This window comes from Pithys albifrons, chromosome 5, assembly GCF_047495875.1.
Source record: "Pithys albifrons albifrons isolate INPA30051 chromosome 5, PitAlb_v1, whole genome shotgun sequence".
Lineage (NCBI taxonomy): Eukaryota > Metazoa > Chordata > Aves > Passeriformes > Thamnophilidae > Pithys > Pithys albifrons.
This window is the reverse complement of record NC_092462.1, coordinates 18045767-18057860: the sequence shown is the minus strand read 5'-3', so window position 1 is coordinate 18057860 and position 12094 is coordinate 18045767. Positions and strand designations below refer to the sequence as shown.

General features: G+C 41.2%; 1 protein-coding gene across 13 annotated transcripts in view; it reads right to left on the bottom strand.

Annotated features, from left to right (window-relative positions):
- Positions 1–12094, bottom strand: part of ADGRL3 (adhesion G protein-coupled receptor L3) — a 513478-nt gene that overhangs the window by 436983 nt on the left and 64401 nt on the right. The gene's annotated exons all lie outside the window — the stretch shown is intronic.

Below are 12094 nucleotides of genomic sequence, written 5' to 3'. Positions count from 1 at the left end.
TCGGACCTGCTTAACTTTTGTGCTCTCCTGGGAGGCAGCAACACAGCCCTGGCAAGCTGCATGGAGCCAGTTTGCATATGGAACAAAACATGCCTTCCTCCTCCAAGAGAGGCACCATGGCAGGGTCAGCAGGCACTGCTCGTCCAGGCTTCCCTTCCTCTGCTGTGGCTGAAAGTCAGCCAGAGACAGCTTAAGGCTTTGGAGAAATCAAGACCCCCAAGTGCCAGTTAATTTTTTTACACAGGTAAATAAGAGTGAAGTGCCTAGAGGTGATGCTTGGCCACTGAAGTGTGTAGAGTCATGGCACAGGGCCGCTCCATCTACTCCAGCCAGAAAGTCCCTGCAGAGGACTGGATGCTATTTTTGAATCCTGCAGGCAGCATCTCCAGCAGGCTGACAGCCGAATTCCTGAGGCAGGGAGCCTCACAAGGGACTCCACTGCAGAAAAACGAACTCAGCTGTGCAAGGAAAAAGCATATTCAGCAGAATGCAGCAGAGCTGGGAGGCACACAGAGCCAGGCAGACAGAGCTGGCAGCACCCAGTGAACTGACAGCAGGAAGGTGCTCAGCACTCAGCAATACTTCACAGAATCATAGAATATCCTGAGTTGCAAGGGACCCACAAGGATCATTGAAGTCCAACTCCTGGACTTGCACAGGACCTCCCCAAGAGCACCACAGCACCACTTCAGTGGAGACCTAGTAATTTCTCTGCTCCAGCTTTAGGAAACAAGAATTGATTCATGTCTCTGGCTTTCCCAAACTGGATGCTCCCACAAGAACAATGCTGTCTATTTCTTATGCTGCCAGATGCCTTTTCTCCTTCCTCCCAAAAGGCTCTCTGCATTGCTCCCTTCTGCTCAGCGCATGCATTTCTAAGAGTTTCCTGTGAAGACCTGAATTGCCTTGAGGCAGAAAGTGGTTACAGCATTAATGCCTTCCCAGTCACCAATAGCATCCTCTTCTGGTTTGGGTCCCTTCATCAAACAGGATTGAATCTGAAAGCTGAGATGTGAGTTGAACTTTGAGAATGATAAAGGGAAATATTTCCACTGCAAAAGTTTAGTGCACACAAAACTACAACTGAAGTCAGGGGAGCTTGGGCTTTGAATAAACAGAGCATAACACACTCTCACTATGCAGGTAAGTCTGACCCCGAATTTGCAGCCAGCAGGTAGAGTTCTCCAACCTTGACTTCTCCACCTGCAGAGTCACCCAAATAAGAGATAGATAGGCAGACAGATATTTGCAATAACCAGAGGAAAATAAATTTATCACTGTTTCTGGAGCACAGTGATACAGCTGCAATAAACAGCTCAAAGGAGTCAAAATTATGTTAATAACTATCTTCAGCATTTCAGTGCTTTGCTGGTAACAAAATATGTGGCCAGCAAATGAGGGAATACAAAATACTGTGAAGCTGCTTCCTGGACACCCATTGTCCCTCTTCACACCAGTCAGACGGGGTTCAGGATGTGAGGTTATATTGCAATGGAGAAGTACTAAGGGAGAGGGCCGAGGTGCCTTAAGTTCACTGATTATAGGATTTCTGAAAGTTCTTGAGCACTTAGCTTTCAGGAAGCATTTCAGAAAGGCTTTACCCTCTGCTACCAAGCAGGTTAACTTCACTTGAGAGGGAATGGTTTCAGGGGAGGGGAGACCTGGTGCCTCCTTTCTGCAGGCAGGTGTTTGGGACAGATGGGAATCTCCTTCAGTCATCTCCTTCCATATTACACATCAAGACACAGTGTGGCATTTGCTATTTGAAAATACTGCAAACAAAAGTTCAAGTGCAGTGCTGCTGTACAACCCAAAACTCTAATGTCTTTAAATCAGCAAATTCCATGAAGGATGGAAGCTACAGCTGACCCATCCCATAAAAAGCAAACAGTAAACATGAAACTTTCCCCCTTTCCAGGCCAGGTCCCTCCCCCATGCCCAAATCTGAGCCCTGGGTGCCTGCTCTTGCACCACCATGAGCACTAGCAGGGAAGTACGGTGTGCCCCAAAGTGAGTTTGCAAAATGCAGCTACTGGCAAGGCGGGCACATCACTTTACAAAGCTCAAAACACTGAGACAGATGTGTCTGCTTAGTTTTTTTCTCTGGTAAGGGAGCCAGCGAGAGTGCAGTGAATGTTACCTACATGAATGATATCTTGTTCTAAGTAATTTACTTGAATTTCCTAGAAGATGTGTGTGTATATATATACATACACACATGCAAAAACAAACACATATGAACATACATATATATGTATGCATGTATATACAGAACAACTGACATGCAATGTGCTTAGGACTAGGAAACGTAACACTTGCTTTAAAAGAGGCATCACTGACTTGAGATGTACCATCCTACAAAATTAAATCATGTTTTAGATATTCTACTGCCAAGTCTGCAACTTGACTCTGAGATTTTCATAACCCTGACAAAGTGCTTTAGTTTGGGGTTTTTTTTGGCTTGGGGTGAAAAAAAGGGAGAGGCAAAACACAATGCAGATCCTTGAAGCACAGAGGGGAAACACAAAGTGAGCAATGTAAAACAAATTCGACCTTTCCAGTCCGTATTTAGTTAGCATTTACAACAACAGCTGGTTGGGGGAAAAATAATAATTAGGCAATCAGGTCATTTTTAGGATAAAGAGTGGCCCTTTGACTACACACAAATCCTGCTCCCGCTAGACATTTAACTTGTCTTTGAGGGCTGCAGAGACCTGACTAAAGAGAAACACAGCATTTCACCATTCATTTCAAATTATGCTTGTTTGCTTCTTTACTGGATTATTTTCAAGGGCTACAATAAAGGCACAGACTGCCTAAAGGTTTGCATCATAATTCTTTGCCATCTTGCTGCATTTAAGGCCAGAGTAACATGAAGGAATTTTTTTCTTTCTTTTTCGTGTTTGGTACACTCCACTCTAACAATCTGACAGCATATTGTATTGCCTCAGGCAAGGATACACTCTAGTAGGTTAGGAGAAAAACTGCACAGTAACATCTTACAACCATCTAAGTCAGTTTTCATATTCAGATCTAAATAAAAAGAAGCTAGAGTAATAATTAAGATCAGCACAACGATGCTCATCTGCTACAGCAGAAGATCCCAGACAACTTTCCATCAAAGTTTCTCTACCTTCTTTTCTACAGCATTTCCAATAGATCTGAAGGAGGTCCAGCTATCTCACATCCTTGCCCAAGAAGGGAGACACTACAAAACAAGCAGCATCATGCTAAAGAAGCCTTCTGGATGCAGCTGGTGAAATGCAATGCCACAAAGGAGCAGCAGCATTGCTGAACATGGTAGAGCATGGTACACAACACTTGACCACATGTAGGTTCTTCATGCTCCAGGAGTACAAAGTCAGCCCAGGTGATGAGTACAAGGATGCAGAAAAAATGCCACTTTTTGGTGTGCAGCTACATCCAGTGCCTCTGCCTGTCACAACACACACTGCAAATTGAACTCACATACAGCATCTTGGCTGGGTTTTGCTGTGCTTACAAAGCCCTCTCTGCTCTTGTCCTCTGAAGGCTACAGTTGCATCCTGCAGCCAAAAAAAATGAAGTGACATTAGAAACAGTAAATTTGTGCCTTCAAAATTCTGACATAAGAAACTAGAGTAAGATTCAAAACATTAGACTCATTGCTAAAGGATAATTTGGCCTGCAAAACCATACATTTTCTCACACATTTATAATCATTTCCACAGGGGAGGGTGAAAAGAAGAAAGCAAGTATGAATTGGAATTATTTTAAAAATTCATGTAATTTTTTTGTTACTAGAATTGCCTTGATCATTAGTAACAAAGATGTTGTTAATTCCAGGAGAAGGTGGAATAGGAATATCTGCTTTTAAAAAAATTTAGTTAGGGAGGTGTGTGCTAAAGCACCGTTCAGAGCATGAAACATAAAAACTCTAAGTAAGCTCACGGCATCTTATAGTTACACCTATCCTTTACAGGCTTACAATGTGGATTTTCAAATTATTTCCAAAAGGTTAAAGAAAAATCAGTTGTGATTCAAAACAGGAAGTGGGAAACCACACCATATTTGCTTGATGTTTGGAGATCATGTGTTTATTACCCCGCTCTCCACCCACAATAAGTACACATTTTAGCAACGAACAGTTGGAGAAGCAGAAGCTGCCAGTGAAAGTCAAACACTGACATGCAGAAGGCATCTTGCTTTCTTTTTTTCTTTTGTGTTAATTCGGAAAAGAAAAGCTCCTTCTTTTAGACCTGGGATTAAACAGACAGTGCTGAGTCCCTTGTTATCAGATAAGCTGCTACCCAGGGAAACCACAAAAAGATAAAGCTAACATTTTTCACTTTCTCTGAGAAAGAGACCATGACCCTTCCTCCTGCCCTGAGTTAAAAGTCCCTGATGTCCTAGGCAATACCTGGTCATGTCATGCTCTTGGCTCACCACCAAAGCTATGAAGAGCTGAAGAAGTTGCCAGAGTGCCAAAGGGGCAGCACACTGCCTCCACAATACACGGCAGCACCTTTGGCCCCTGAAAACACATACATCCTTTTTATTGCCAACTTACCATAAAGCAAATGTATATTTTAGCTATTCCAGCAGATGATGAAGCTCTGTTTAATTAATTTCCAATCACTTTTAAAATTATTCATTCCTGAGAGCCCTGTTGGCCATGGCAAATGGCAATTTTACAGAAAGTAATTCTGAGAACCAGCTGAATTTGTTTTTGAAAAAAATATATATATTTAAGAGCCACTCTGTCTAATATGTTCTAAAACCATTCCCCACCAAGTCTAACTGCAGATTTTCAAGCAAACTTTTTAACATTTTGTTCCAGTGTATCTCTTCAAGCCAGGATGTGACAAAGTTTGCGGAAGCTTGAACAATGACTCTTGACAGTGGAATAACACCCTGGACTTCTCAAGGGCAAGCCAGGCTAGTCTTCTTTCAGTTTTTTTGCTACTCTGTTGAATTTTTTATATAGCTTCAGCAAATAATGAGTTTACAGACTGGGACTGTTCCCTAATCAAGGCACTTGCAACTGAAAATAAAGTAAAAATGCTCAATGCCCATCGGTGACATAAGTTACATGTCACCCATCAATCGTTGCACAGACTAACAGTCATGGGAGACCATTTCAAAGCCAATATGGTAACTTTATAGGCAGAAAAAGGGTCAGAACGGCAATGGTGATAAAGTGGGAGGAAAGCAGCGTGCAAGCTATCATTCATTATTTTACTACTACCATAGTACCCAAAAATCCCAGTGGAGTCCTAAGCTCCAGTCCACTAAGTACTGCACACAAATATAGCAAAGCCCCTTCTGCCCTGAACAATATATATTCAATACATCTGAGGACAAAGACCATGAAAGAGGCAGTGGCACTGTCCCTGCAGTGCAGATGGCCAACCAGGGCAGGAGGAGGTTATGCACCTTGTGCAAGGTCAGATGAAAAATCAATGGCAGGCGAGCACAGGTCATCCGAATTGCTGTCTGGAGTCCTGTGCAAGGCCAGCCCTCCCCACTCTGATGTCTGAGCCAGCACTGCTATATGCTGCACTTAGCTAATTCGTGCATCCTCCTGGAATGCCACTCTTTGCTACCATGAGTTGTTAATTCAGAAAAGAAAAACAGTAAGCCTCTCAATGTCCTGCAAAAAAACCAAGTGTTTCAGAGCTGTGTTCTGAGCCTCTGTCAGGATTTTAGGACCCAACAGATATGCAAGGCAGTCAAACAGATACCAAGTGTTGAGAATACATGCCCCTTGAGGAATGCAAAACCTTCTGACAACCTCCCTAAAACAACACCTTTCCAGTTACAAAACTCCATGCAATGCTCAGGACTTCCTCATTTTTAGCAAATAAAAGCAGGAAGGGCCCTGTTTGCAGAGAAAACTGGCACGAGCCATTAAAACCAGTGATCAACAACAGAAAGAGAAAGGAACTCAACATTGCAGTACTCCCTGGAGAAGCTCATCTTGGCTCAACAGTATGGCTTACTAGTGAAGGACCAGAATTAAACCCAGCAGTGTTACCCTTGGCCCCTAAATGCAAGGCCATGCTATGTTCTCTACTTCCATTAACTTCACAATGATTACTATCTCACTCCCCTCTGAAATGGTGGAAGATGGCTAGTCCTTATATTGCAGGGATTTGAAAAACTGACACAAAATCAGTAAGCCTTACCCTGCTGCAAACACATTTTGTTGTAAATGGTGAGATTTGAGTGGCACCTCTGTAGCAGTTCCCTCCACTAACTGTAGATCAATTGGGTATTTTATAGACTTTGTTGAAAGAATTTTTCTGAGCTAGAAACCCCTCGTTTCTTAGAATCATCACAGCAAACAGAATATATCTCATCATTTTCCTTTTCTGTCAATCAAAGCTATTTATCACACAGGCTAAGAGTTGACCCATTAATGGGATAAGGATTCCTAATCTATCAAGAATATATGCCAACAACTAATCATTAGATCCTCTGTAAGCTTATGCATTATTTACTTTTGACATAACACATTGTACAGCTTTTTCTTTTATTAAAAATCATTTCTAGACTCACGTTGCTCTAACAGATGAAGATGGCTACAGAGAGAAAATTGTTTTAACACCAGAAGAACCAGAGAGCCTGTATCAGCTCCTTAGACAAGGTAAATCAACACAGCCACTGACCCGATTTCAGTGGCACTGAGCTAATTTGCCACTCAGTGGCCGAGATCCGGGGCTATTATCAATAGATTTGGAAATGAGCAAGCAGATGCAAAAAAACTCATTTGGTATTGAAAGAATGGCAATAAGAGGCTCTTAGGAGGGTTTCTTACTGAAGGTTTGATTTTTATGGTCCCAACAGTGCATACCTAGCTTCCACACACAGTCTGTGGATCAAGTCTTGTGGATACTATGGTATAGGGCTCTACCAAAGCATGGTTACCAGTATGGAAAGGGTTTGTCACACGGATGATTTTCTTTCCTATCCCAAGGGACCAAAGTGGCTGGGAGAAGGACAGGAAATGGTTAATGTGAGGATATACTCCTCCCTCTTCACTTAGGCTATCCATTCTTCACCCCAACACCCATTCTGCAGAGTTTCAGCTCAGAAAGGAGCTTGGTCATCCAGACTTGTTTGTTTTTATAGTTCTGGAAAAGAGATGATAATCCAGACTCGAGACTCAAGTAAGAAGATAACTTCCATATTTAAACAGCTACACATATTTTCAGCCTATTTCAGGAGCACAGGGAAGATAACACAGAGCTCCACTTTCCAGGCTTACCATGCTAAGAGGATAAAAAGAGAACTCTTGTTAATACTTGTGCCTAGACAGTAGAGCATTATGGCTTGGATTCACAAAAGGATTTAGAACTCTAAGTCCCACTGAAATCAGGAAATGAATGGGACTTAGGGTCCTAAGGGCCTTTGAGAGTCCTAGTCTAAGTACCTCCTCCTTTTGAAGCCAACGGGAACAATGCCATGGCATTAAACAAGGGCAGAGCCTGCCCACGAAGCTTTAACTCTATTAAAAGACTGGAGGTTATCTGGTGACAAACAGGCACAACACCCTTGGTGAAGAGACTTCGGCCTGAATGCCTCTAAAGCTTCAACTGCACTCCATCAAATGGAGCTGAAGCAAAGTCCATACTTGTCAAGGAAAGCTTTGCAGTGAGATTAAGATTTCAGTCCAGGTCCTCAAGTCAGAGGCACAAGAGTTGCCACTGGGAAGTCAAACAGTGCCATTAGCAATCCTGGACTATGCAGTGTTACTGCATAACTGCACAAAGCTCTTCAGGTAGGCAGGGAACAGTGCATGGTGGTGTAGTTTCACTGATTTGGTTTTCAATGATTTCAAGTTTTAAAGCTTTGTATTCCCTGATCCAAACTAACTTTAGCAATGTTCTGTGAAGTAGATACAGTGATGATACTTGTACTCCATTCATTATTGCTATTTTAAATACACTTTTAATAAATTGCATGTGCTCCTGTAGAATGGAACAGGCTCTCCCCATATAGGTGGTAACAGCATAACGAAATTTTATACACTGGTAAGGCATGAAAAAAGCTTGACCCACCTGCTGTACTCCTGAGCACAGATTAAGAGAAAAAAAGGCCATTTTCTAAGCAAATGTCAGGTGTTTAAAAACTGATAATAAGCCCTTCATTGTGTTGGTGTAATATGTCTCTTTTGCTTATACAGCTTCAGAAAGCTTCATAATGTAACACAAGGGTATCCCAACAGATGACCTAATGGAAACTGCACTTGCATGCTGAAAACCTCTCTAACCAGGCACTTGAAGGTTTCAGTTACTATTCCCTGTTCCAGTAGAATATTGAGGCTACTATACAATCTGCTAAGTGTTCAGCCTCATCTGTGGCACTTTTCTATTGTGCTTTGTCCACAGCACATAGCCAAGAAGACCATGAGGCTGTTTTACAAGTCATAAGATTTTTGATAAATGATTTTTCCTGAAAAAGCATCCTTGAAACCTTCCAGTGTGTGCTGTAGACAGTTTGACACGGGGTCGGAAAAGAATCATCATCACTGCAGCAATACTATCTCAACCCTCAGAATACGTAGCTAAAGCTGTCTCTGCTCTACCTAGTCAGGAGGGAGTGGAGGGAAAAAAGAAAAAAAGCAGTTTTTTTAAAGAAGGAAATCAATAAACACCAGCACTTCATCTCTGCTCAATTTAGCCCTTTCTGGGAGCATAGATAATTCCTGATGGCAGTTGTCCAACGTGTCCAAATTCAGACAGTCTGATAGCCCTTTCAGTAGGGTTAGTCCTGGCAGAGACAATAATCAGGCCTCCCACGACGAATTTCATTCAACGAGCAGTGCTGATTACGGGAGTGGTTTGAATCATCACACGGTATTGACTGGAGATCAATTTTCAGCTTGAGGTATTGTGGAGAACATATAGTACACAGCTAAGCTAAAGGCAGGGAGTAGGAATTCAATAGCCTACCCAACCATGTCAAATAAAAGCCTGAACAGATAGACGCTGCAATTTCTACCCCCTGAAGCCCATGTTTTTAAAGGTACACTCTATGATGAAAGGGAGCCTGAGGAACTGTATTTCATCATTACATTTTGCTGCATCGTTAAAATTACCAATTGGTTTCTCCACCCCAAATTTATTTCAATAGTAAATGTGTTTCACATTAAGAAAAAAAAAAAGACAACTTGCCCAAACAGCTCTTCCTTTGATCCCATCTTTCCTTAATTAAAATTCTCTGAGACAGGTAATCACTGCCCTTCCTGCAGCGGGTGCCCCACCTCCCAGCATTACAGTATTTTTCACCTCTACCCATGCCAGGCACCACAGCCTTCAGCTCTGATTCCACACCACCACCATATCTTTGCAAATGCTATGCTCCTTGAAGACCCCATGCTGACAAGCATTGCTGCATGCTTCCAGCCCCTCGCACTTTTATAAAAAAAAACCAAACCCAAACAAACTAGCTTTGCAGTGAGGAAATACAGCACATCCTAAAAATAGTCAAAGAAGAAAGAAAAGAGTTTAAGGAGGGATTCATTTCCCAGTTCTGCTCACTGTCATGTATACTACAGGATCACGAGTTCTTCAGAGCATTCAAAGAGGAAACAAGGCTTGATCCAGCTCTATGGCAAAGAAGAGAAGGTCAAGGTCCATTAGACCTGTCTGTCAAGTACCAGCTCCCAGGAAAACAGCTTTCACATAAGGAAACCTGCACCAAAAGTAGTTTTCTGCTTTGCTTCTCTGGCCCCAATACCTAGTTCATTCCTCAACATATAAGAGGATGCTACGATCAAGCATCACTGAGTCTGTGGAAGGAGTTGGGTGGGAAGAGACACATGGGGCCTTGCACAGGTGCTCCCAAATCTCCACCTTCTGGATGGGACAATTTGCTGTAGATAGAATGGCTTTGCAAATGCACAACTTGACAAGCCAGCTTAAGAGCATAGGGCTTCTACCTGGAGAAAACGTGTTTTATTTGCAGGGTGAGAAACAGAGTCAGGTACACATGTGGGATTTGATCTGTTTGCCCTGAAAAGTTATAGTGACTGCTTAGGTGTTTTGTTTAGGGGTTTTTTGGCTTTTGGTTTTGTTTTTTGTTGTTGTGGTTTTTTTTCACGTGTGCAAGTGTAGAGAGCTCAGTCTGCTACAGATCAAGAATTCATGACAGTTTTTAACAGATTTTTTCCCCTCATCTAGTGTTATTTATGGAATCAAAGCCAGTCATATGTATCTTTTAAAAAGGAAGCCTAACTTGAAAATGGTTAATATAAAAAAACACATCAAATCACAGGAAAAGTAAATTCAGCATCAATGAACATTGCAAACTCATTGACTAACACTACATTGTAACAAATTGTAGTGTAGCAAGGAGGTACAAATTTCCAAACATCAGCCTGGCCACCAAGAGATACAGTGTATACCCAAGTCAACACAGAAAGTAATAAATCAAGCGAGACTCCCAGCCAGAGCAGGTGAAATCACAATCAGTAGCTCTACTGAGTTGACTTCCCACATCCACAGCCAAAAAGCAGGAGCTTATGCACATGGTGTATTTCAGTGTTCTGCATAAGATCCTACTCTTTACTCTCTCATTTTATGCTTTCTTCTTGTTTTCTTTAAGCTATTTAAGTTCTCTTACTTGCACACATTTTTCAATTTTAACTGTTCTGAAGTCCTTTTTGTGTTCACTCCAATTATTCCTCTGCCTGAGTAAGGTAAACATAAAATCAAACCTAATTTGACCATGAATGGGCAAAGAACTGTAACTTTGTGGCCTAGGGAAAACTATTAAATGATGCCACGCAAACTTAGCTGTAAGACAAGAACTACCAACAGTATTTAAAAATGGGATGTCAGAAGGTGGGTTTAGGTTTTCTTCTTTTGCCTATTTTTCAATCTGTCAAAAAGCAAATATAAGAAAAGGACCAAAATAAAGTAAATATGGTAAAAATAGTGCTGAATGTTTGAAAGAAGACAGTAAAGTCAGTTTTAAGAGTCCCAGTTTAGGGATCCCTCATCTACATAAGCCCTCAAACAATGATGTCTGCTAACAGGGTAAAGTGTTAAAAAGCATCTGAGCAGTAAACAGGGGATAGGCATCCTGCAGTGACAGAAAATTACTGCTGGATGACAGGGCCTGCAAAGTTAAATTGTATTGCTTTAAAAGGAGAAAAAGATAGGAGTACTGCTAGGAAAGGCAGGCTGCTATACAGTAGAAAATAATGTACACTCACCAGGATCAGAGGTCTCTCTTACTATTCTGCTATTGTACTGGCCAAGGCATGCCAAATGAATTAAGGAACTTCATAGTGACTTAGAAGCAGAAATAATTTCAATTTAATAAAATCATATATATATGACATGGCCTGAAGCTTTATAAAATCATAGAATTTCTATTAAGTATTTAAAATATTAAATGAGAAATTTACCTGCTAGTTTTACAAGTTGCCTTCTGCCCTTAAGAAGAACAGATGAGGTGTTTCTCCTTTTCTAACCTCAGCCAGCTACACCAGTTTTTTCCAAAGATATTCCTGTGCCTTTATTTCCAGCTCCTCCCCTCTGCAGAGCTTTGTGTTATGGTGTAGCACTTTTCTCAGGACCTCACCCTTGTCATGTAATGTACTAAATATTTGGATTTTTTTCTACTTCCCTTTCTATAAAAAGCATCTTTAGTCATCTAGTTGCTTTCAAAAAAAACAACTACTTTCAGTGTGCAAACAAATCTGCCATCAAAATATTTTTAAAGGCTGCATACTTGCCCCTTAAAAATAAAAAAAAAAAAACCACAAGTTGGACTTCTAATAAGTGTGACCCGCAAGATTTCTAGTCTGCTGGAAAATCACAGCCGTAACTCTTAAATTTAATCCATTGTTTCTTATCTTTTCAAAAGTTCACCTCCAGTAGGTCAGTTCAGCTACCCATCAATAAATTTTAAAAATATGAATTTTAATTTCTGTAACATGAAAGTCTCTATTAATTGAACAAATTCAATCAGCAATCCTACAGACTGGCCAAAGCTTGCATTAAAATGAAAAGGGCTGAGATAAGATAGACAATTCAACACAACTTCTGTTTCTACATGAAAAACTTAATGCCAGTCAAAATGTCAGCACTAGGGGCCACAT